The 27137-nt window shown below is 39.0% G+C and overlaps 1 long non-coding RNA gene across 2 annotated transcripts in view; it reads right to left on the bottom strand.

Moving 5' to 3' along the window:
- The window catches only part of LOC107513501, a 55073-nt gene extending 36353 nt beyond the window's left edge, over positions 1-18720 (bottom strand). For both annotated transcript variants that reach the window (XR_001597555.2, XR_001597556.2), the window contains exon 1: positions 18488-18720. This is a non-coding gene — a long non-coding RNA (uncharacterized LOC107513501). The remainder of the gene's footprint in view (positions 1-18487) is intronic.
- Between the last annotated feature and the right edge of the window lie 8417 nt (positions 18721-27137).

The following is a 27137-nucleotide window of genomic DNA, read 5'->3' as shown; positions in this document are numbered from 1 at the left end:
TCAGGATGTCACTGTAGGCACTGTGTTGTACAGCAGGTCTTTAGAGCTTACTCATCTGGTGTAACTTTAACTTTATACTCATTGAACAATTCCCCATTTCCCTCTCCTCCACCCTCTGGCAGCCAACACTCTCTTTTCTGCTTCTGTAAGTTTGACTAATTTAGATACCTCAGGTTAACTGGAATCATGCACTATTTGCCTCTCTGTGACTTATTTCACTGAGCAGTTTGTCTTCCAGATCCATCCACGTTGTCACAAATTTTTAAGTCTTTTAATAGGATCTGAGCTTGTCGGTTTGGCCAGACATAAAATTGCTTTACTGCTCACATACACACACGCTTATACATACATTTTTAGTAGAGAGATGGTACAAGAAACCATTATTTTATTATTTCAGTCATAGAAATATTGTTAGAAAATTATTTTAAAATATTAAGAAGAGACACTTCACTAAAAGTAAAACTTTAATGGAGCCACCAAAAACTTGTTCTAAAATACAACTTTTAACAATATCAAATATCAATTGATTCAAATTCTTAAAAATTGCAAGGTTTTTGATTTGTTTTTTCAGTTTTGCCTTTTTCTTAAAAAAAAAAAAAGGTTTTAAATGAGTCACAAGATATAAAAGACACTGCCCAATTACTATTTTGGGTATGTTTTGTCTCCAAGTACTTTTGAATTTACAAAGAAATGTTGTCCGTTCACAGCCTAAAATATCAAACTCATGCCATAGGTATTTTTCAATATTTAATGTTTGTCAAAGAAAAATTTTGGCTAGATAATAAAAAAATTAATTTCTAACACAACAAACAGTTTTTCAGTTATGTTAGTTCAAAAACCTAGATTTATTGGAATTTTTTAAAAAGAAACTGTTTCCTTTATGTCTTTGTTTTGCTGTGTGATACATTTTACAAATATTTATGCTCAGTTTTCTGAAGCAGACTTCATGAAATTTGTTCTGGATGCAGTTGTTAAAATTATACAGTGTATACTTACAAATGTAATGAATTATTACAAGTGAATAGAACTGTTGAAAAAAATAGAAGACAGTAAATTTAATGGTCTCATGACTTCTCACCAATGCTCTTTGGTTGAGTCATAGAAGAATTTTACAAAGATTTATTATATTAACTCCAATTTAAAAAATTTTTGAAAATGAAAGAATATTTGCCAAATACTCAATAACCAAAGACAAAAAATGGCAGTGTGATTTACTTTTTCACACCAATGTCACACTGCATATGAATATGCTAAATTTGAAGGTCCAAGAAAAGGAAAAGGTTATCTGTGACCTAGCTAGACAAATATAAAATTGCAAGTTGAAATTGAAACCTTTCATAATATGATCAGTAACAATGACTTTTTTCCAGTTTTCTTACGAGTCAATATGCAGAAGATTTTAATTGTGATTGATAGCATTATGTAAACTAGCTGCAAAAAATACAAGAAAAATGTGAAGAACTCAATACTGATAGTTTCAACTTGTCAATACCATTTTGAGCTTGATGTTAATAATATTGTTAACATAAGAGTTAATGAATTTACTTAGATATTTGAAACTGGTTTCTTTTGCTTTAAAATCAAAGCAATTATTTTTAAACAGACAAACCAATTTTGTCAAGGTGGATGCAAATATTAAAGGAGAATAATTTTTCAGTTATGATAAAACTTTTAAGTATGTTTGGAACACCTTGGGTATGTGAATATATATATTTTTTCCAACTACAAATTATATAAAATCATACATTTCAACTATTCCCCATAAAACTGAGCATCTAAATTTGGTGTAGTGTAAGTGTAACATATGCTTAGTAAGACGAAAGGAATCTAAAATGGCTCATTAATATTTTTACATTGATTACATGTTTTGAGTGTATTGTATTTATTATATACAATATATTATTAAATTTAATTTGCTATATATTATTAAAATGAATTTGCCTATTTATTTTTACTATTTTAATCTGGCTAAAAGAAAGTTTTAAATGACATATGTGACTTACAATATACTTCTATGAGATCATGCTGGCCCAGGGCAGTCTGTGCAAATTATCTCCTCAAGAAATACGGTACTTGGCTACTCCAGAGGGCAAAGAAGGGTGAATGTCAGCCTGGGTAAGTGACAGGTACCCTGACTACTGGGAGAACTTTTTGCTCCGTTGGGTATGTAAGTGTTTGTCAATGCTTGCCATTGTCTTCTTGTTCTTTCCTCTTCTGAGCACAAAAAGAAAAGAAAGGGGAAGGTCACTTCTGGAAGCTTAAAGCCAGATTTCCTCTGGAAGTCTAGCTGGCTAGTTAAAATACGTCAGAGTCTATTCAGAGAACCAGAGAATAAAATAGAATGCCCTTTCTTTAGTGAGTGTAAGTAAATAGTTACAGGCTTTTGACCTCAGAACTATCAGAAGAAGCCTAGAAGCAGAGAGAAGTCTGAGCTAAGGAGACTCTTTGAAGAAAAAGCTAGGATTTTTTTTGACACTGGAAACTTCATCTAAGAAAGTAAAAGGTTACAAAAGAGAAAAAAAGAAAAAGAAAGTAAAAGGTTGTTTTTGCAAAATAAGAAAAACGGGATTAGGTGAAGAAGTGATTAAGGCTAAAAGTTGAAGTTTAATGGGAGGAGGAGATTTATCTTGCCTTTATGTACTTTTATTTCCTTCTATTTTTCTCTACAATATACATGAATCATACACAATGATCAGTGATTAATCATGACCTAGTAACTCATACTCTTATTTTGATAATCACATTTTTTAGGGATATCAGCATAAATGAGCAGGTTGTTTTCTACTTCGACTTGCTGGTCATGGTTGGAGAAAGGTTTGGTTGATTTTAGGAGGTGGGTTGTATGGATAAATAACCCATTTGCCTAGTGGCAGATACATGGAATCCTGACATGGAAACTGAGAGAAAACACACATTTTCAGGAACAAGCTTTCCAACTCAACTGTGGCGCTCCATCTGTTTCATAGCAGCTCTCTGCCTGGCACGGTGCGTGCCACCACCGCCGAGGAAGGCAGCAGCATTTGTTGGATTGAATTGTAAACTGAGGTCATTTCCACAAAGAAGTTTGTTGTGCAATCAGAAGACAGAATGCAAACTAGAACATTAAATAAGTATAATTGTTTTGTGTGTGTGTGTTTTGTTTATATTTATTTTCTAGTTTTCTTTTTGCTTGTTTGTTTGTTTTAGAAAAGACAGTGGGTACAGAGGACACAGTACAGATATTGAATTTACTACCTGAATCTCACTCTCCAAATATTCCGTGTAATGACTTGTAACTATTTTTGCCCCACATGCATTATCCTAATTGAAATCCTGCTTTAAAGCTATCTGCATGCCGGAGCCAGTGAAAACTCATCATTTGATCACAAGTCTGGACAAGTGCACATGGGGCACCCTACAGTCTGTCTTAGCTGTTTCCCCTAAAAGATGGCTTCTCTCTTGCTTGCTTGTTGACTGTTTGTTTGAACTTGTGTGTTATCGCTGTCATCTTCCCCACATTTTTAAGTAAAAATGTCATCAAAGAAAGTGGAAAAGCCTGTAACAATAGCACATGAACCAAAGAGGTCTCAAAAAACCCAACCATTAAAAAGAGAGTGAAGAGCGAAGAAGCGTTTTGAGAGAGGAATGAATAAAAACCATAAGCAGGTATTGAATACAGAACATTTGTCTATAGTCACTAATAAGTTCACTAAATGTAATTAGTGTTTTAAATTCTTTACCTTTCAGAAATCCTCCTCGGATTATTGTATAGATTTCTAAGTGTTGTAATGATATGTGGGGAGATTGGTTGGGGTTTTAAGAACTTTTTTTTCACTTAAAATAATAAAATATGAGCCAAAGCTATTTGAAATTTCAATATCCAAAATATTTTCAGGAATAAATTGGATTCGTATAACATAGGATACTGGAGGTCACAGAGTAAAGGCAGAATTAAATGGTGTCATGAGCAAATCTGTTTTAGAGTTCCCATATCTAGAAAGACTTTCTAAGCTACAAAGAACTTAATATTTTTATGTTACTTAGAGATATTTGGCACACAAATGACTGTAGATAATGTTACATTAACAGAACTTCAAAGCAGTCCTGCGATGTTAATATAAAGTTGGAATCCTAAATTAAAAAAAAAAAAGTTTAATTTTTTGAGATCTTTTTAAACTTTTCTTTTCCCCTCCAAAAAATTTTTAAATTGTGTGTGGAAGTCATAGTCAATCCATGGATTGTTGTGGTTGTTCTTAGCCGGTTTCTCTATTTCTAGTCATCCCTATCCTTTCCTGTCCCAGTGGTCAACACAAAGTTCTCAGAATTTTCTGGCAAAACACTAATTGTAATAGCCTCTGGTTGAGGAAACATCAACTTCCCATTTCTTTTTGTGTCACATTGAAATGTCTCTTTCCAATGATCAGGTCCCACTACAATGCAAGTATCCTTTAACGATCACCATCACCATCGCTCTGTTTAGTTGCCATCTTTTATATGTTATTTGTCATTCTTTTCAAACTTTCCAGGTCAGCAGACCCTCCTGTGCTGAGTTAGGGACACTGCTCAAAACTACTCTGGTCTGTTCTGTTCTCCAGGCCTCTTGAGCACATGTACAACAGGGACATAACTCCACGTGACTTCAAGCACAGGTCCAAGCACAGGATAATGTTTGTTGAATGAATGAATGAATAAATATGACATTATCTGCGTGAGTAACCATCCCCAGTCTTGAGAGACTAAGAATCTAAGAGACTTCCATCTTTAATCATAGAGTGGACTAGAGATCCTGAAATGCTCTGCTGCAAAACAAAATAAAATATAATCCTTTTAAATGCAAAGCTGAGTTCACAAGAAAATAAGAGACACATCTAAAGGAACAAGAAAACAGAGTCATAGATCTGTGTTCATAACGAGATGCCTAGAGGGATTTTTCCAACTGGTCAAGTTGAGATTTTGGTTTAAAGATCCACACAAAGGAGAAGAAATAAGGCCCTCTCAATGTAGGACCTGGAACGAGGCCTTTGGGGAGCACCATTGGTGGAAACATAAAGACTATTTGTGTGGTAAAGGAGGATCAGGAAAAAATGTACTCTGTTCCTGGAAAGATATGGAAGATGATTACATCATTTACTGCTACACTTTCTGAAGCCCCACTTAAATAAGAGCAAAGAGAATTTTTAATGAATGAATCACAAGAACAAAAAGTGAAGGAAAGAATCAGTAATGATAAAATATTGGAAGCTTGAAAACATATGGAAGAGTGGTATCCAACTCAGAAGATCCTTAGAAAACTGAATCCTAAACTGCAGTAGGGAAAGCTGAGATATAACAACATTTTTACTGTAAAATCTCCCGAAAGCTAAGAATTAGCATGAGAAATCTCTAGAAAGGGGGAAGGGGGTAAACTTGAGGTTAAAAATGAAATAATTGGCTAAGGTCAATTTTCTTAAAGAAGCTAGAGGTTGATCCCCAAATTTCCTCCCTACCCCTTCTTGTCCCCTCCTGCCATACCACTGGTGCCTACCTCTTCTAACCTACAACAAGATAACTAAAGATTTAGTGGCTGAAGGATATACAACCGAGTTCCTAGTCTATCAGACACCAGGCCTTATTTAGAACAGGTACATCATTCTGAAGACAGGGGCACGAATTGAATGCTGGAATTCGCAGCTCACTTCTCTCACTAGGTCCCAGGTTATGGTCAGCTGGGATGAAGTACTCTAGGCAGGAGAACAGAAAACCTGGGGGTCTCTGGCAAGCACAGAATAAAAGATCTAAAGCTACTGATGCGGGGGTTCCCCAACAGAACATGCCAGCCAGAATGTCCCCACAGTGAAGACTACAGTTGACAAACTCAACCTTCACTCTCAGAGCTCCAAACAGTTTGCTAGTGTTCCACTCATAAATATCGAGACATCAAATATTAAAGAAAGCCTCTATCATGAAAAACAGGGACAAAAACAAAAATGAAAAAAAAAAATCAGAAGAAATGGAGCCCATGTAGAAAGAGAAAAATTAAAAACAACCAAAAATCAATCACCAAAACCTTAGAGAGATGAGAAGATATGAAGATATACTGGCCATAAAATGAAAATAGTGTCAAAAAAAGATCAAAAAGAAAAAAAAGAAAAATATAGAAAAAACTTGGTATTTATAAAACAAATTAAAAAGCACTCTGGAAATTAAAAAATAATATAAATTAAAAATGTCATAAGATAGTTGAAAATTACCCAGTATAGAGTAAAAACACAAGATGGGGAATATCAAAAAGATAAAGCCAGAGAACTAGTTCAGAAAGTCCAACATCCAAACAATAAAATAATTCAAGATGATTTCCCTCAATAGGCAGATACATGTTTCCAGAATGAAAGAACTAATCGAGCACCCCATATTATACATGAACATAACCCACACCAAGGCACATTGTGGCTTCTCAGATCACTAAGAAATAAAGAAAATATCCTACAAGTTTCCAGAGCGGACACGTCACAACCAAAGATCTGGAATTGAAATAGCTTTTGACCTCTTAACAACAGTAGGACCTAAAAGGCAATGAAGCAATGCTTTCGAATTTGTAAAAGCAATCGATTCATAATCAAGAATTCTATTCTTAGCTAAATTAAGTGTGAGCGTGGAATAAAGACAATCTCAAATGTATAAGGCATGAAACGTTTGCCTCTAGTACTGATTCTCGGAAAGCTGATAAATATGTGCTTGTCACAAATGAGGGAGCTATGAAAGAGGAAGATTGGGTGCAGGAAACAGCATCCAACACATGAAATAAAGATGGCAGAAATAAGTCCAAATGAGTCAGTAATCATAATAAAACTAAATGGACTGAACATTTATCAGTTTATCAATTTATCAGTTTATCAGTTTGGAGATTATTCAAATGGACTTCAGAAAATTCGGCTTTATACTGTTTACAAAAAACGTATTAAAGTAAGGACGCAAAAATGCTAAAAATAAAAAAATGAAAAAATTTTCAGGCAAATACTAATATTGTAGAAAGAATGCTCATGTAGCTGCCTTAATATCAAACAAAATTCACTTTTAATGCAAAAGAGCATTACTAATGATTAAGAAGATCACGAAATATTGATGTTTTCAATTTAATAAAAATATAACAATTCTATTCTTTTCCATATCTAATAATGTAGTTTCAAATATATAAACAAAGAATTGCTTGAACTACAAAAAGAAAACAACAAAATCCACTCACTCAGTGGAAGATTTTCATATAATTCCCTTTAAAAATGATGGATCAAACAGGCAAAATTAGCTAAGTATAGATTTAAATGACATAATTAACACACTTATTCCAGTGGTTGTATATTGAACTCTATGTAGCAATTGGCAAATGCACATAGTGTTCAAGCACACATGGAACATTTACGAAAATTAAACTTGTATTATCAGGCCATTAAGAAAATCTTTGTAAGTAGGAAAACTGTCATATCACAGACACTATCTTTTGTGAGCAAAATGGAATGAAGGGTTGTTTTTTTTTTTAATAGCATAACAAACTTGCTTGACATCAACTTCACGGCCTCATATGGCCATCATGTCTCAACCATTACAGCTTCCTTCTATCCTTCTTGTGGGAGTTCGTATTTTCCAAAGATGGCGATAGAAACCTCAGATGTTCTTTTGTAATGTGACCTTTCCAAATCCCCACCAAAAAGCGAAGTTGTTTCTCACCCCCTTGAACATGGAAGGGGCCTCTTCCTGCTTTGACCCATAAAATATGGCAAAAATAACTCTGCTCCAGTTGCAGGCACATCCCCTGACTGAACTGGCAGCTACTGCTTTCTACCTCTTTCCAGCAAGTCTCCACGTAAGAAACGTGACTATCCTGAGACCACCAGGCTGTGATAAGCTCAAGCCAGGTAGAAGAACCATGGGAGCAATTCCATGTGAAGAGACACCAAGGAGCACAGAAGCGCCAGACATACGAATGAAGACGTCATCGTGGTAACATTCCAGCTTAGGTCCCACCCCATTTCTACTCAATCAGAAATGCTTGCGATGGGCCATGAGACCTGTGATTGCTGTGATTGCTTCAGGTAATCCTGAACACTGAAGATTGAGAATTATTGGCCTAAAATTAGAGAAAATAATTCTTACCGGTGACATTGGTTAATAATTCTTAAGGTGACATTGGTTAATAAAATTATATAGGTTTCAGGTACACAATTCTATATTACATCATGTGCATATTTCATTGTGTGTTCACCACTCAAAGAAAGCTTTCCTTCCATCACCATATATTTGACCCTCTTTACTCTTTTCTACCTTCCCTCCTCCCTTTCCTTCTGGTAACCACTAAACTGTTGTCGGTGTCTATGAGTTTTTATTTGCTTGTTTGTCTTGTTCATGTGTTATTTTCAGGGGGTTTTTTTTGTTGTTTTTTTTTTTTAAATCTGGAACAGAGCAAAGATATCTAATATCACTGCTTCTACTGAACATTTTACTTCCTGTTCTGGCCAGCTCAACAAAGAAAGATAAAGAAATAAATATGATAAGAAATGTAAAGAAAGAGATAAAATTGTCATATCCACAGTTGATATGATTGTTTATATAAAAGTATAAAACTTGAAGTGTTTTTTCTGGGTGAGTGGGTTCTAAAATTTATATGAAAAAGCAGAAGTTCAATAAAAGTCAAGAGGTTTCTGAAGAAAAAGAATGAGGAGGAGAGGATTAGCACTACCATCTCTATATTACACTTTGTTCTGAAGCTATAGTAATTAAGATAGTTAAGAACTAGCACGAGGATAGGAATACAAGTGAAGGAATAGAGAACCCAGAAATACACACACACACACACGCACACACACACACACGCGCGTGCGCGAGTGGAAAATGTATCTAAAATTGAAGTGGCACTTAAAGTAAGGATAATTATCAATGAACAGTTAATTAGTGTTGGTCAATTAGCCTCATGCAAAATAACAATACTGGATCTCAATATCAGTACGACACCAGTATCAGTTCCAATTGGATTAAGACTCAATGTGAAAAAGCAAAATTTAAGATTTTTCAACAAAATTATAAGAAGTCTTTAAGACTATAATGTACAGAAGACTTTCTTATACAAGATACAAAAGGTGACAATAATAAAGGAAAAGATCAATAAATTCAATTACTTTACAGTTTAAAACTTCTGTACAACAAAATAAACCACTAAAAAAAGGACAAGTTACAGATTAGGAAAGAGACTATAGCATATAACTAATAAACATTTAATGTCCAAAAATATTCTTTTGAGCGACCTATTGTCTTGTATGTGTTAACATATTTTACAACATAAAAATAAAATATTGAAATTTTCAGATCTATAAATCTATAAATTTTAAACATATAAATTTATATTTATAGGGATTTAAAATAAGATGCAGCTAAAGAGCAAGTTAATAGAATTAGTTGAAATCGAAATGAAGAAATTATCTAAAATGCAGCTCAGATATTCAAAGAGGTAGAAAACATGAAAGAGAAATGGGTTAAGAAATTCTGATAAGTGTTCAATGAGAGCTTAGAAAGAAAGCACTGAGCATATCAGTCAGAGGAAATATTTGAAGAGATAGCAGCTGAGACTTTCCCAGAACTGTTAGATAGGATCAACCACACTGGAGAACAATTTGCTAATATTTACTAAAATTGAGCATGTTCATTTTCCAACAATCCAGCAATCTTACCCCTAGGACTGCATGTATCATAAATAATTTCTTGCACATGTATACAAGATAACATGTAAGAATATTTATCATATCAATATTTGTAATTAAAAATACTGTAAATATTCATCAATAGGAGAGAAGATAAATGATGAAATATCCATATAACAGAATACTATATATCACTAGAAATTAATAAGCTGGAGCTACATGCATCAACACAAATAAATATCACAAAAATGTTGAGAGATAAAACAAAGTTATAGAATACATACAGTATAATGTCATTCATTTAAGATATGCAAATGTGTAAAACAGTGTCTATCACTTAGGGATAAATACGAATGCATTATAAATACAAAGAAAAGCTCAAGGATAATAAGCACCAAATTCAGGATAATGATTTTCTTTGGCGGGAACAGGGAGAGAAGTTATGATCAGAAATAGGGTACAATGGGTCTTCAATTGTATTGATAGCGTTCTATTTCTTAAGGTGTGCGGGAGACTCACAAGGCCCTTCCATTACTCTCTATAGCCATTTTTATGCCTGAATTATTTTTAAACATATTTTTGAGCAGTTAAAAGGCCTTTGAGATATAAAAAAAGATGTCCAAGAATTAGGACTATTTTAACTTAAATGTTAATGTAACAGCTTCTGGAGACATTTAAAGATTCACAAAATACAGTTTATCCATGTGTTATTCTCGACTCTTCCTTTCTTCCTTTGGACCAGCAATGTATCTCCATGGCATGTATGTTTTATGTTTTCCTCTCACTGTCACTGTGTCCTTAGCTTTTAGATATACTCAAGTCTCTAACTATCCTTAATAAATAGATAAGAAATATCTGCTGTGAATTTCTTGCCTCCCTTCCCACAGAGTTCTTGGAGGAGCAGCCTAATACTTTCTACCTCTAACCCATCATTTCCACTCGCTCCGTGGACAATCGTGATCTGGTTCATGTCCACTTTGCTAGAAGAGCTCTCACCTGAGTTTCGACAATCTCTTGAAAGTTAAATTCAGAGTAACTTTTCAGTTTAATAGAATTCTGCTGTATTGGACACTATTGATCTCTTCCTCCTCCCTGAAGCTCCTTCGTTCCTTGGTTCTGTGATACTCTTTCCTCGTTCTCACATCTTTCTCTTCCTCTTACGTATTCTTCATAATCTCTGAAGGTCCCCTTTGCTATAAATCAAGTGACCAAATGCATGTGGGCAGATTTCTGAACGCTCTCTTCTGTTCCATTCATCAGTTTGTCTATCCTTGTTTCAGAATCACTGATCTTAATTGCTGTATCTTTATAATTAATCTCAATATAAAATAACATAAGATCTCTGGCTTTGTTTCTCTTCAGGGTTGCCTTGGCTATTCTTGTCTCTTTGAATTTACACATACATTTTAGAAAAATTGCTTTTTTTGAAGACTTTTTCCCCGCTAGATCTATCTCCAAGGGTTTTTTTTTTTTTTTTGAAATTTTTGAAATTCTAAAGTCTAAGAAGGTCTAACCTATTTATTCTTATGCATTTTAGAGATTAATTTAGGAGACAGCTTGTTCATAAACCTTCCTATCTCCGCCCCCCTCCCCGCCCCCACTGCTGCCCCGGGTCACTTAGGTTCCCATTTTAAACGCACTCATAGCTCCCAGGGCACATTTTTCTCCAGAGATCCTTTGGGGACTAATAACTATTATCTATGCGCTGTAATATCTCCCACAACCCCTATTCAATAGAGGTTATTATCCCGTTTAATAGATTGTACAACTGAGATACAGAAAAGGAAGCCTGTCTGCCTTTTACACAATTGTTAAGTTTTAAATTTGGAATTCAAATTGAGGTCTGATTCCAAAGCTGGATATTTTATTCACTATTTACTCTTCTTCTAATGACATAATACTTAATTGCAGAATTTAAATTTAATGTATTAGAGAGTTGATGTTTACTTTTGAAAATCTAATGGATTATTAACTTATAGCAAATAATATTTAACATTTGTAAATAAGGGCTCAAGATAAATTTTAAATTTTTAAATACTATATATTTTCTTATTCTAAATAAAAATATTGCATATGTTTGAATTATTTATTGCTGAGTAACAAATCATCCCAGAATGTATTGGCATAAAAAAAAAATAACTGGCATTTTATTATGTTCATGAATTCTGTGAGTCAGGGCACAGCAGGAAGGGCTTGTCTCTGCTCCAGCAGGTCTGGGGCCGCAGCTGAGGAACCGGAATAGCCGGAGGCTACATCATTTATATGCCTGATTCCTTATCTGGGATGGCTGAAAGGCTAGACTCAGCTGAGGCTGTCAACCAGAGAGTCTAGTTGGGGCCCTGCATGTGGCATGTGGTAGCTGTGTTCCAAGGGAGAGAGCATGTCAGAAGAGCAAACATTCCAAGAGGAAAAGAAAAAAGCTGCCGAGTGTTTTCTGATGTAGTCTGGGAAGTCACACAGCAGCATTCCCGTCATACTCTATTGGTTGAAGCAATCATAACTAGCTCAGATTTAAAGGAAGGGAACGTGGAGCCTGTCTCTCAATGGTAGGGGTGTCAGTGATTTGGAGGCCATATCTGAAAACCACCAAGAACTTTAATCATGTTTTTGACAGCTTCATCCTTGTTTCTGTCTTTACTGTTGGTATCAGGCCTGAGAGCGACACCTTCACAGAACCCGCATTCTACGGGGGAGATGAGGCGTTTCAACAAGTGTTCCTATCGTGCCTCGCATCGGAGAAATTCGGGAGTACTATCAGAAATGAATTCTAAATCTTCCATTCCCCTCTTCTGGGATGTTTGCATTGCTGTGTGATTACGTCGTGTCACTGTGAAAAGGACTAGCCCGATGTGGTACCCAAGAGATGTAACAGAGAGTGTTTCCCTGACATACAAAATTTTCTCTTAAGTGACGATGATAAGCAATTTATGGGGAGATATTTAAATGATGAGAAGTGAACACCTGAACATTTCATTTGAATAGTAACAGTACATTTGTTGGGCAATCGGCTCACCACTTGTCCACAAGTGCATGCAGCATTTCCTTGGTCTTTTAATGTCCTATGCCCTTGCTACTCAAACTTGCAGTCTATACCACCTGGGAGCCCGTTAAAAATGCGGAATCTTGGGCCCTAGCCCAGACCTCTTGAATCAGAACGTGCATTTTGACAAGATGCCCAGGCAATTCATGTACACATTAAAATTTTAGACATCCTGTGTTATGAAGTCGGCACTATCACTATCTGCCTTGATGAACTTGCTGAAGAGTGTGCAATTAGTAAGTTAGCAGAACCAGAAGCCGAATCCAGGTATGACCGGATTCAAATTCTAAAACCTACTCTCCTAACTAAAACTCCAAAATGTCTCAGCAAATTTATCATCATATTAGCAAGGATATTTTGCTGTATGGACAACTGTCGTCTGTTTAAAGGGAAGCTGTGCAAGTCTTCGAGGATTTTGAAAAAGAAGGTCTGGAACAGGTGTCTTCACCATAGAAGCATCGCTTCATCCGTCCGCACTTTGCTTAGCCCTGTTTTCCTTGCTAGATTGAGACTTAATAGGTGGAACTATTACTGTATTTGTTTTTTACCTCTCCAGAAGCTAACGCAGGAACTAGCTCATAACGTACGATCTGTTCATGACCTGTTCATCATTAATTAATCAACAATGGACCTGTTTGTTCAAGTGAGCAGTGTAGGCTGAGGACAGTTTACTGGGAGCTGACGTTATTTTGGAATAAAAGAAAGTGTAGGGGTTCTCTCTGGGGTTGGCTACAAGCTCAGGATTTCGGCCGCAGAAAACCAACAAACGAGAGACTGCTCTTGGCTTGTCAGTGCAGCTTATCTCTTCATGCAGGCAGCCCCCACCCCAGCCAGGCAATGGGACTTCCTGAGAAAAGTTCTCTTTTCTTTCCCAGCTCTGGAGCACAGCTCCTCTGAAGTTATAATTAACCTCCACTTGATTTATGAAAATGGGATCTGTGAAATGCAGGGAAGCTTGATCACAATCCCTTGATTTCTGTGGTCTCTCAATTTCTAAAGCTCTTTGGTTTTTAAATCTATTACATCTCACCTCTTCTTAAGGAGAAATCTAAGGAGAGGGGAACATGAGTGCCCAGTGGGTAGAGAAACCAGACATCCTGGTTTTCCCAGGACTGTCTCCAGTTATGCTTGTTGCCCTGGCATAGTTATTAACAATGTCCTCTTTCATTGTCAAGAACATCCCTGTTTGGATGATAAATTATATGCTCACCCAGTCACTGGGGCTTAGTAATGGTGCTAGGGTCACCTCAGGAGCCAGAACGCAGCCAGTCCCTCATACCGGACTGGTGAACCCTCTGTTGTTGGTTGTTTCTTCAGACCAACTGCGTCAGGCATCTGTGGAGCTGGGTACCAGACCGGGGCCAAGGCCCCACCTTGCTCCCATTCAGTCAGAACCAGGAGCTTCTGTTCCCTTAAGGCCTCAGTCTGACACTCTCTGCTGTAACCTTAGTTTACCTGGAAGACCCCTGATAGCTCTCTCTTCTGCCAAACACACATCTTTCCAACCCTTGACACCCAGAATTAGTTGTTTTCAGTTTTGAGGTCCCAAGCTTCCCACCACCCTTCAGCAGTGGCCAGAATGCCACCCTTCCCTGTACACTAGGACACTATTATTAGCTGGTAGCATCAGAAACTAGAACAGCAATCCCTGGCGGCCCTTTGATCCCAGGAGCGGGGGAGAGAATCTCCGGAAGGGACAGCCCAGCCTGAGGTTAGATAGTCCAGCTCTCTTTCCTCTGGGCTCCGGAGGACTGCAGGCCAGCAGGAAGGAGCTGAGCTATTCTTAGCCAAGGTGTGGGAGCCTGGCAGGAGCTACAGGCGCTGCCCCAGGGGTCAGAGACAGGAATTAGCCACCCACTCTGGCTGCTTCCCCTCTCTCCCTTGGCTACCCCTCACACAAGGAAATGACGACCACACTCCCCTCACCCAGCAGGAGCTTATGGCTCAGAAACAGGCCACCCCTTCAGTCCCCTCTGTAGCAAGCATGGCTCAGCCTCCCTCTTATAGGTCAGTTTGTGGGTACAGTTAGAGCTGGGAGGTACCTTAGCAACCATCTCAGGTCCTTCATAGAACCTTAGCATTCTACAGATGCCAAGACTGAGCTCCAGGGAGAGGAAGTGATTTATGCAGGTCCACGTGGATATTCAGAGTCCAGATCAGAACTCTAAGCACTGCTGGTTGGCGATGAAGTCGTAGGAGCTGTGAGGTTGGGCTAAGGTTTCCTAATGACAGTCAGAGAACATGGTCTACCTGTGACAACATTTTCACAAGTTCTCAGTAAAATGAAAAATGTTGGGATAAGATTACTTTTGTGGAAAAGGCTTCCTTTTGAGTTTATGCTCTTCTTATGTTGAGGTTATAAACATGATCTTGTTTTTATGAAATGACTGTAATAATACATGATAATCCCATGTCAGTCTCTAACATTTAAACATTTTATTTTACTGATATGTGAAAAACAGGAACCAATACTGTGGAAAATATTTGAAAGAAAATAATGACACAGTTCATTCATTCATTTATTCAGTAGAAATCAGAGTGTCTATTATGACAAGGCACAAAATATACCTGGTTTCTGCCCTCATGTTGCTCATGGCCAAATGGGGACAACAAGCAACAAACAAGTGAATTAAGACTGTAAAATGTGATTTGTGCCATGAATGAGTTTTTAACAGGTGGGGCTGTGAGTGAGACTAGAGGACAATGGCGAGCGGCCTTATTTCCAATTGGGTAGTCAGGGGAGACCAGAGGGTGAGAAGCTAGTTTACAAAAGGTGACAGAGAAGAGAGCAGCCAGGCAAAGTTACAGCCTGGGGAAAGACTCAAGGTTGGCGAAAATCTTGGCCAGTTTGAGGAACTCAAAACAGCCCATGTGGTGGAGAGACTGAGCAAGACAGGAAGTCTAGGAAGTGAGGCCAGGAGGCGAGTTGGAGTCCAGCCTCTTCACATCTTGTTGGCCGTGGTGAAGAGTGTGGATTTTATTTTAGAACAAAGGAACGTCATTGAAGGATTTCAGAAGGGGAATGAGATGGCCCCATTTTGAATACATCATCTCTGCCTGCTGTGTGAAGAATGAAAAGGAGAAACCCAAGAATGGTTACAGGGAGACCGGATTAGAGGTGACTGACGTTCCCGGTGAACAGTGCAGGAGTAAAGAAGATGCAGAGAAGTGGCAAGCCAAGACCTTCCCACAGAAGACTGCGTTCTACTTTTCAAGAAAACACACATGTATACACACACATATATTTACACACATATACACATACACAGAGACACATGCACACACATGTATATACACATACACATATATAACACATGCATTCACACACATACATAATACAAACATATACACATACACATATACACATATGCACAAACACACATATACATACACATACACGCATGCACGTATACACATGCGCGTACACACATGCACACACTGAATAAGTCAGGTCATCTGGCAAATGTAGCAAAACCATGTGTTTGGACACAGATTTTTGGAGAGACAAGCTGAGAACACTCCAGGACCCTCCCACTCCCTCACCAGTTCTAATCCTCTGGCTTTACTCTGGGGTCTTCAGCTAGTTGCTGTGCTCACTCCCCTAGGTTAATACGTGCTTGAGGACTCTCCAAGGCCCTGTCTCTACTGTCCCCGGACAATCCTTGCAAAGCTCCTCGGTTTGGATATGACCGTCACTGGAGAAAATACACATCTGGGAAGCAGCTGCCTGGCCACTCTCACAAAATCATCTCTGTCTAATCCAGTTGAAGTTGGAATGGAGAGGAGGCGTGGAAGACCAGGGAAAAACATGCAGTCTGTCCAAGATGGGATCTGGGTACAGTGTCAGAGGCACCACCCAAATCTTTGGAGACATGCCTCCAGGGTGGCCATCGAGATTTCAACTGGCCTTTATGCCTTCCTCTGATCCCTGTAAGACTAGATGTGTCTCACAGCTGTGTACCATCTGCTACCCTCCGCCCCAGAGGAAGCTACGATTTGGAGGTTAAAGAAATGAGGGGAGGAGAGTGACTCTTCCTTGGCTCTGGGGGGTGAGTTATGGGTATAAGGAGTCTAAGACTTCCCATGAAGCAGGCAAGTGGCCTGGCCTCCCATCTGCATGGCAGCTCCCCCATTACTATCCTGGCGTGGGAAAAATTTTCAAAGAAAACTCAGTGTTCTGGAGCTTCCAAACTCTTTCCCTATTAAATGTTTCACAGACTCTAGCTTAGAAACTTCTTCTTTCCTATTTACTCTACTCCCTGCCCCTCTCCCTTCCTCTACACCCCAAACACTTGCACCCCAGCTTCTCAATCTGGGCCATCATGAGTCTGTCAGCATCTAGTCAAGCTGACATGTAATCTTCCCCAAAGGAAGGGAACTGTACTCTCATCCAGCAGATGATGTTATCGGCCCCCTCCCTGAGCTCAGAAGTTTGGTGCAGCCCAGACATATGGATCTTTTTAGAGACTCATGCAATCTGGCAACCCTGTTTCACACCCTCCAAGTCCTGCTGCTCTGACAGTGCTCTGGTTGGACTGCACCGGGAGAGGAAGGAGTGGACCCATGCAGCCTCTTTTCTTCTTTCTCTCCCCTTGTCTTTTGTTCTAGCAATCCTCTGCTCAATCTAGAAAACAAAATTGTTTCTCTCCTGGCCCAGCCTTTGGCTGAAATCGGGAAGGAGGAGAAGCGGGAGAGAGACAGAGAGAGAGAGACAGAGAAATGAGAGTTAAAAAAAAACACAGAAGTATTTCAGTCAGTCTTCCAAGACAAAGACAGGAGCCCCTCAACCAACTATACACTCTGCCTTGCTCCTCCTCCTCTTCTCCACTTCCAGCCCCTCTAAGGGGAGTCATTTACATCCTCCCTGTCTGTGCGGATGCCGGATCAGTGCAGCACATGACCTGAGCACTACCTGATGCAACCCCGCCTCCTTCGTCAGGTAGTCCACGCTGAGCCACTGATCGGTAAATTCTGCCTTATTCTCTGTGCTCAGAAATGATGGAAAATGCTTCTGCTGAGGCAAAAAGACATCTCTGAAACTTCGCAGGCTCACATTAGCCTCTCTTTTCCCAGTCAGACACACAGGAGGCTGGCTGGCATGTCTTAGAGGAAAAGGAACTTCTTTGCTGCCTCTAGAAGAAAGAACGACCTCTCTGCACAGACACCAACAGCCAGAACTGCCAAAGGAAGGGTCTGGCACACAGAGGTCCTTTTCTCCCAGTACGAGACCTCTGTGAGCCCCAACAGGGGAAACTACAAAATTTAAACCCTAAAGGATGGAGTCATCTTGGATGAAGATATAAACTAGGAGGGGTTCGAAAAATTCATAGGAATTGGGTTGTCCTTGAGCAAGTCCCCCACCCTCTGCCTCCCGGGGAGTCTCTTCCAGGCCATAGGCCCAACGCAGAAGATAAGAAGTAGAAGAAACAAGAAATGAGGAACGCTTTGCCTTTTTCTTCCAGACCAGGCCTGAACTACCACCTTTTTATTTTATTTGATGGTTTCCAAACAGAAAAGACCTCTCTATAAAATACAAGAATTAATAGTTTGAGACAGATGCTTCCTTTCCAGTCACATTTTTCTGTCCCAAGTAAAAAATAGTCATCCTCTTTGCTTTGACTTCCATAAAATGTATGTCATTAAAGCTCTCTATTTGGGTTTTCAGAGTCAAAGGTTTATAAGACCTGAGACTTCATAGCCTGTTGGCCTAAGAACTAGATGCAGCATCAGGTACAAGATGATTTAGCCCCTTGAGGCAGATTTCTGGATACTCTTTTGAGGGAAATTGCTTCCCTACACCTACCTTCAGATAGCACCGGAGAGAGAATTTCCAAGTGAGGAAGGACAGTTCATCAAGTTGATCCACTTTCGTTTCTCTGAATAAATCGTCTTGGAGTTTTCTTGAATCAATTATACCCCCACCCTCAGGGTAGCTTAGATCCCTTTTGATGACTTGTCTTTTGGTGAAAATACAAATGCTGTCTAGTAGCACTCATGAGCAATGCCGAAACAGGCCTGCACTGGCAGGAGGAGTTACTAAAAGTCTAGAAAAGACACAAAGGAAATGAGCAAGGACAATACCTAAACACACACACCACATTCACGAACAATGGGTTTCTGACCCAGTCCCAGAGCTGCTTCTGGGGACTTAAAGGATCCTAAGCCGCCCTCGTCACTGACTTCTTTGCCCTTTAACCAGCTATTTTCAGCTCCACAGACAACCCAGGTCCTGACAAATCTAAAGAAAAGAACCACAATAACTAATAATCATCACATCATTTTCTTCTTCAAAATGAAAATAGCATTATTTATTTTTTCTGAAAATGTAAAGCATCGTTATTGTAAAAAAGCAAATGGACATGCTGCATACGGAAGTGAAGAAGAAAGTAAAATTACCCATAACTCTGCCACCTACAGATAATCATTGTCTGTGTGTGTGAAGCATATTATCACATCACACGCTGACCTTTCCTCCCTTTCGATAACAAAGCGGCATCATACTGTGATATGCTTTTTCCCCACTCACATGTCATATCACCAGTTCTTAAAAGTTGTAGCAAAGCACAGAAAAGCTGTGGATTATGTGCAAGTCTAGCTGAAATGCCACGTCTTTCTCTCTTACTCAGAGGCTTGTCCCTTATGAAATAAAACTGGGATGGCAGCCCTGGGCTCCGATGCTTGGAGGGGAGGGAGAAGAGAGGCATTGCATTTGACACCTCTTTTCTGAACACTGTTACGGTTTTGTCTTTAATGACATTCCCAGGGGCCCATGAAATACGCCAGCAGATTATCTCTGGTGCCTGCACTAGTTGATCAGCTCAAGCTCACTCCCTCCTAAGGAGCAGCTCCACCCACATAATAGGGGGACGTTAGCCCAACATAAGAACAATCTCCAACCCACTTAAAGATTTTAATATATGTATATATGCAGATTACACATATATATAGATATACATCTCTAAGTAATTTGTAAACTTTTGCAACTTAAATATTTATAACAAATTAAGACACACATTATTCACAAACAAATAATATGGATGAAAAAGGGGACAGACTCTAGATAAAGTACAGATTATGAGGTAAAAAAATTTTATCAACAATTTAAAAACTTTAATAAATACATCATTTCCCAAGAAAATAACAAAATTTACTCACAAGGTAATTTTTTTTAAACTGAGAACTCTTAGAACAATTATAGAAATTAAAACAATATTTTTAAATAGCCCCACACTAAATATCAGGCCCAGTAATTTCATAAGCAAGTTCTAACCTAACTTTAAGGATCACTCCAATCTTATAAAAACTCTTCCTGAGAACAGAAAAAAAAGGAAATACTCTCCAACTCATTTTAGGACTTCATATCTCTGTTACCAAAATTGTACAATGACACAATGATGAGGGGAAAACTACAGGCCCATTTCATTTATGAATATGGAAGCAAAAATCATAAGTAAAATATTATATTAACAAATTGAATACTATAATCCATAAAAATGATAATAAACCATGACAAAGTTGAGTTTAACGCAAAGTTGGTTTAATGTTAGAAAATCTATAAATGCAATTCACTACATAATCATATTAAAAGAGAAAAACTAGTGGAGGCAAGATGGTGTAGAAGGTCGTGGCTGCGCACATCTCTTTAGCGACCACACCAAAATTATAACAAAACTACAGAGCAACCGGCACACAGGGGAGCCTGAGGTCTGGCTGAACAGAAGCCCTACAACTAGGGACAAAAAATAACAGGTCACCTCAAAACGGCAGGAGAAACAGAGATCCGAAACAGCCTGGTCCAACAACCATGTGTGGCAATCGAGAATCGGAGGGCTATCTTGGTTGCAGAACCCCCTCCCCAGCCTGTGGAGCGAGGGGTGCCAGGCTGCACACTGTTCTCCCTAGTCCAGGGTACCAGTGCCAGGAATAAAGTCCCACAATCTCTGGCTATGAAAAGCAGTGGAGGTTATGGCTGAGTGAGATGGAGGGCTGCAGGAGTTAGAGACTATTCCTCTTAAAGGGCCCCCGCCTGGCCTTACTCGCTGATGGACTCATCCACTCTGAATTCCAGTGCTGAGGCAGCTGCTTGAGGAGTGCCAGGGACATATGAGGAGGCACTGAGTTGTCAGGCTTCAGGTCAAGGGCTGGAGGGGAGGCTTTCTTTCAGACAGAGGTGCAGGTAGAAGCCATTGTTCCTTTGATGAGTCTTCCCTTCGCCAAAATGTAAACGCAGGTGCCTCCATATCCGAGTCATCATCAATCTGGATAATACAGCTCACTCTTCCCAGGGGATTCCCTGAACCTCCACCTGCCAACTTGTGGGGCCACCCAAGCTGCTTCCAGTGATTTATTCCGTATGAACAGGCTGTCTCAGCTCCTGCTGCTAACTTTCGTAAAATCTCTCAAGGGCTCACAAAATCCAAAGAAGAAGCATCTGGCCTCGGTGTACCCCATACCTCTTGCTGAACAGTCCCAAGCCCTATACTAGTGGCAGCTGGCCTCAGTTTCACACTTGGCCTCTTGAGGCACCTATAGGCCTAGCATGGGTGGCAGCCATATGTGGATTGCTTGGTGACTCTTACCAGGTGGCCCTGGAGGTGTACGGGCTTCAGCTGGACTCGGCTTATAGCTGGACACTTCCTCCCACTTCCCCAGGACTGTGCCACTAAGCCCTACAGCACACCTACTATGTAAAGCCACTCTACTAAGACTGGGAGACTTAGGAGCCCTACATAATACATAGAAACAGACACAGGGAAGCAGCCAAAATAAGAACACAAAGAAGCATGTTCCACATGAAAGAACAGAATAAAGCTCCAGAAAATGAATTCACCAAAATGGAAGCAAGCAATATACCAGATACAGAATTCAAAAACTGGTTATAAGGATGCTCAAAGAACTTAGGGGAAAAGAAGTTTAACTCAGTGAGAACTTTAACAAAGAGATGAAAAACATAAAAAATGGAGATGGAAAACCTAACAGGGAGCCAGTCAGAAATGAAGAATATAATATCTGCGATGAAGAGTACATTAGAGGGAATCAATGGAGTAGGTGAAACGTAGGATCGAATCAGTGACCTAAAGGAGGGCACGCAATCAGAAGAAAAACAAGAAAAAAAACAAGAAAAAAGAATAAAAAAAAAATCCAGATAGTTTAAGAAGCCTCTGGGACAATGTGAAGCATAACAACATTAGCATCATAGGGGTGCCAGAAGAAGAAGAGAGAGCAAAGAATTGAAAACCTATTTGAAGAAATAATGATGGAAAACCTCCCTAAAATGGTGAAGGAAATAGACATGCAATCCCAGAAAGTTCAGAGAGTCCCAAACAAGACAAAGCCAAAGAGGCCCAGACCTAGACACATCATAATTAAAATGCTAAAGGTTAAATTCAAAGAGAGAATCTTAAAAGCAGTAAGAAAAAAGCAATTAGTTGCTTACAAGGAAGCTCCCATAAGACTGGCAGCTGATTTCTCAACAGAGAGTTTACAGGCCAGGCGTGTTTGGCACAAAATATTCAAAGTGATAAAAAACCCCAACCTATAACCAAGATTACTTTGCCTAGCAATTATTCAGAATTGAAAAACAGATAAAGAGCTTCCAAGACAAGAAAAAGCTAAAGGAGTTCATTACCACCAAGCCAATATTACAGGAAATGTTAAAGGAACTTCTTTAAGAAGAAGAAAAAATATATATAATATATATTATATATATATAATCTAAATAAACAATGTCGATAACTACATATCTATCAATAAATACTTCAAATGAGAAAATTAAATGTTCCAATCAAAAGACAGGTGCCTGAATGGAAAAGAAAATAAGACCTTTACATATGCTGACTATGAGAGACTCACCTCACATTAAAAGACACACACAGACTAAAATTAATGAGATGGAAAAAGATATTTCATGATGGACCTAGAGGGTATTGTGCTGAGTGGAATAAGTCTGATAGAGGAAGACAAATGCCATATGACTGCACATATATGTGGAATCTAAATAATAAGACGAACAAAGAAAAAATAGGAACAAACTCATAGATACAGAGAACATTTTGAGGGTTACCAGATGGGAGGGTTTGGGGGAGTTAGTGAAAAAGGGGAGAGAGGGAAGGGATTAAGAAGTATAAATGGGCAGTTACAAAATAGTCATGGAGATATAGAGTAAGGAATACAGCCAATAATAATGTAATAACTATGTATGGTGTCAGAGGGGTACTAGATTTACTGGGGTGATCACTTTGTGAGCTATATAGATGTCTAATCACTATCTTGCACACCTGAAACTAATATAACATCATATGCCAACCATAACTGAAAATAAAAAATATTAAAAATATATAGATAACATAAACTTTACCATTTTAGCCTTAAAAAAAGAGAAAAACTTTATATCATTTTGATATAGATAAGACATTTAAAAATCACGTTTATTATGAAAGAAAGAAATCTTTTGGCAAATTAGAAGTAGGAGGGATTTTCTTTAGGATGATAAAAAGCATATATGAAAATTAAGCAAATTTAGTCCTAAGTAGGAAAACATTAGAATATTAACCTTTAAAATCGCGAATGAAGTAAGGCTATATAGCATCACCACATCTTTCACCCTTGTAGTGGACGGTATTACCGGTACATTAACTTAATAAAAAAAAAAATTCAGAGATAGAAGGACTAGAAAGAAAAAATAAAATTATCACTATTTGCAGTTGATATAAGCATTTATTTACAAAAAAACCCCAAAGAATCGATAAATACTTAGAAATAATAGGAGAATTTAACAAAGTAGTTCAATAAAAGATTAAATAAAGCAATGAACTGTATTATTATACGCCAGCAACAAAAATAATTGAAAAGAAAATCCTATTTATGATAGTATTACAGGACATCAATTACCGAGGAATGAATCTAACAAAAGATGAATTAAAGTCACTCCAGAGAAAATCACAAACTTTAAAGAAGACCGAAATGGTAGAAACATATGTCAAGCTGACTGAATGAAAGATTCGATTCTCTCACATTAATCTACAGAGATTTTCAAATTTTTGACCAAAATCCAAAAGGTTATTTTGGGGAGGAAACTCATAAGCAGATTCTAACATACGCGGAAGAGTAAAGAGCCAAAAATACCCAGGACACATTTCCAAAAAAAAATGAGTCTTCACTTCCCAACCCGTATCTGGACTTATTGGAAGCGGCAGTAAATAAGGCAGTGATAAAGGTACTGAGGTATATATGGTGATCGATAGAGAGCCCAGAAACAGGTCTGCATAGATATGAAATGTTAGCATATGACAAAAATGGCATTTCAGATCAGTAGGGAAGGGACGGACTACTGAACAAACAGAACTGGAAAAGCGGTTATATCTGTATGAAAAATATATGAAACAGAATTCGTTCTGGTTATTTACCTTGCGTCTCTTACTCTCAACATCACGCTTCTATACTCTTCTTTATAATGCTGGGTATAATGTGTGTTTGCTCTATTATGTGAGACTATTCAATTCCGCTACAGGGGATAAGAAAAGCAAACAGGATGGGTGAAATTCATTAGCTATATTAACTATAGATAATAAATAAACGAGTAGGTTGTGGGACATAGGCAGAATTCAGGAGTGCTGAAAGCAGGCAGTAAGTTTATAATCTGTAAAACATGTGAAAATAGAGTAAATGAAATACATTATTAAAGGAATGGAGCAAACAAGTGTTCTTTACAGATAGAAAAGGATGGAAGTTCAAGCCATAATTCACAAGGTATAGAGTATGCCACCTCAGGGCTGACAGAAAGGTCATCCCTAAGTATCTACCTATTGGTGACGCCATTCTGGCCCCTACATACTCTGTCCCAGAAACACTGACCAAAGGGACAGCTGCCCAGCACACTGATGAACTGGGCAAGCAGAACTGTGGCCAGGCCTACTCGCCCTTGTATCTCCCAATAGAGAAGTATGTGTTCGTTCTAAGCACCTCCCATCCACTGATCCCTTACTTAACCTCAATTCTGGTCCTCACAGCTAGGCTAATACAGTGTAACACGAAATTCGGATAGTATAGTCCTTTCCTCTATTTGTACCCTTCCCAAGTGACTTAACCCACCCCAATCTTTCCCATTGGTTCTGGCTGTATGTTTTAAATAGTCTCAATAACCTTTGTGATTTGATCAGCATGATTTTGTCTGAGTCTTTTTGGACTGTGGCCTCTATAGCCTACCTGTAGCGTACTTGAAGGCTACCACTTGCATGAAGCTAATTTTCCACAGGACACCGGTCTGGCAACCTACACAGCACATTTCCCAGACTTCCTTGTCAGTTGGTTTCCAGTTAGTTTCTGATAAGAAGAAGCACTGGAGAGAGATTAGAAGGCAAGAAGAGGAAAGAAGGAACTCATTTCTGACTACAAGTTCTCTTTGCCTCCCTCTAGCATCTGAACATCTCCGACACTAAGGACTTTACCCTGCCAACCTGGGATCCAAACCCCGAAGGCTTCTGAAGACCCAAAACAAGTTTGCAACATGAGGGAAAAGTCTTGGTTCCAAAATACAAACTTGAAAAATTGAAATGAACATGAGTTTTATTAAATGCTTCCAAAAGGTAAATTTAGCCAACTTGTAAAATGCAATTCAACTCTTTAATAGTTTTATATATATGTAATAAAGGTTGAATTACAGAGACAAAATGAAGAATATATTTTAAAACTCAAAAAAGAATTTTACATCAAACGAGTTATATGCAACATGGGATGAGAGTCTATTTTAAAGCGATTGATATGAAGTGTGTTGAGGCCGGTGTGGGGGCATCTTTAATGGTAAGGTCCATAAGGGCATGACAGAGCCTCGCTACATATTCTATGCCCTCCCCCCAACCCCCACTATGTGCAACGTAGTTAACATCTTATTTTGGCAACAGCTCATATGTTGAAATAGGAAAGCAGAGGCACTGAGGATCATCCAAGAAAGGCTAGAGCTTTGAAGAGACTAAACAGTTCATCTCTTTCTGGCCTGTGAAGAAATATATAAGGCTGAGGGTCCCAGAGTTGACTTTTGTCCAGTGGCCAGAACCTGAGTTCATGGGTGGTTGGGGCAAGGTAGTGTGTGCTTGGAGTGATAGGTCTCAAGGACACTGAAAAATATGAAGAGTAGCCTGATATCACCCAGTGTCATAGTTCTGGGGCTATGCATAACCTTGTGGGCTAGAGAAGAACGGCTCTGGTTCTCAGAGGAAGGGATCTTCCGGCCTCCCATCCCTCACTCCTATTTTCCCTCCCTGAAGTCTGCCTTCCACACTGTACCTAGCATATTTTCTTTCTATGCCAGGGCTCCTGGAACTGTAGCATGCTTAAAAATCACGGAGAGTGCCTATTACAGCTGCAGACTCCTAGACGTTCCCCTTGATTCTGTGCACACCATGCCTGGAGAAGCCCTGCTCCATAGGGCCATTCTCTCTTTCCTCTGCTCCCAGAGCTAGTTAAGAATTCAGGCACTCTAGACAAGTTCTTTCTTGGTTCTTGTGGTCCAGCTAGGGAAGACAAATGGCATTTGAAGTAATCAGAAGAAATTACTGAGAAAAAAAGAAGAGCCAGATGGACCAAACTGATTTTCATATCTAGCAAGCATTGCACCCCCACATTTTGTTTGCAACCTCTTACTGAGTGTGAAGCAGACCTAACTCTTGGAGCTGAGTTGAGTGGTGGTAATGGTGGGGGATGGGGGGTGGGGTTAACTTCTTTTTTCTGTTAACTGGGAATCCCAAGGACAAAGGCTTGATTTTGAAATGTATTTTGCAGCCTGTTCAGTCCCCAGCTGCAGGTCCTTGAGATCACAATGTGGTTAGATCCAATCACCATTTGCCCTTTGATACAGATTCATACCATATTATTGTGTTCTAGCAAATTTGCATCTTAAGCCTTTGGTTTTATTATGCAATTGAAGGCTTTGTTTTCTATTTAAAAAAAAAAAGTTGGGGAACAAGATGAGAATAAGGAGTTTGGGGGATTGTTTTTCAACCTGGCACCCTTCTCCTTTACAAACTAAATTTATAGTAGGTCAGAGAAGGACCATAAAGATAAACCTACTTTCATAATGCGAGGGGATCTGCAGAGAATTAAATCAGAAAGGATCAGAGGGTGCTGGTCTGGCTTCCGGTCTCCCCTTTGGGCTACATGGTACAGGCATCATGGAAGAGACTGGAGCTGCGTGTTTGTAATCCTGGGATTCCACTCAGGGTCTCAGAGCATATTCTCCCAGACAGCGCCTTATCTTGTCCCCTCCCTGGTGCCCTCATCTGCTCCGCCTGGCTCCTCTCTCCTCCAGTCTCTACCTCCCCAACCTAATCTGGCTAGGCTGCCTGCCCAGCTCAGTTTCTGCAGTTCGGTTTACCAACATCCTGAACTACTAGCGAGTGAGGAGTTGGGAGCTCCAGGATCAGCCAGGTAGTATAGGGGGAGTTGGGACAAGGTTTTTT

This window comes from Rousettus aegyptiacus, unplaced genomic scaffold (assembly GCF_014176215.1).
Source record: "Rousettus aegyptiacus isolate mRouAeg1 unplaced genomic scaffold, mRouAeg1.p scaffold_m13_p_17, whole genome shotgun sequence".
NCBI lineage: Eukaryota > Metazoa > Chordata > Mammalia > Chiroptera > Pteropodidae > Rousettus > Rousettus aegyptiacus.
The sequence above is the reverse complement of the archived record's forward strand: the minus strand, read 5'-3'. Positions and strand labels throughout refer to the sequence as shown.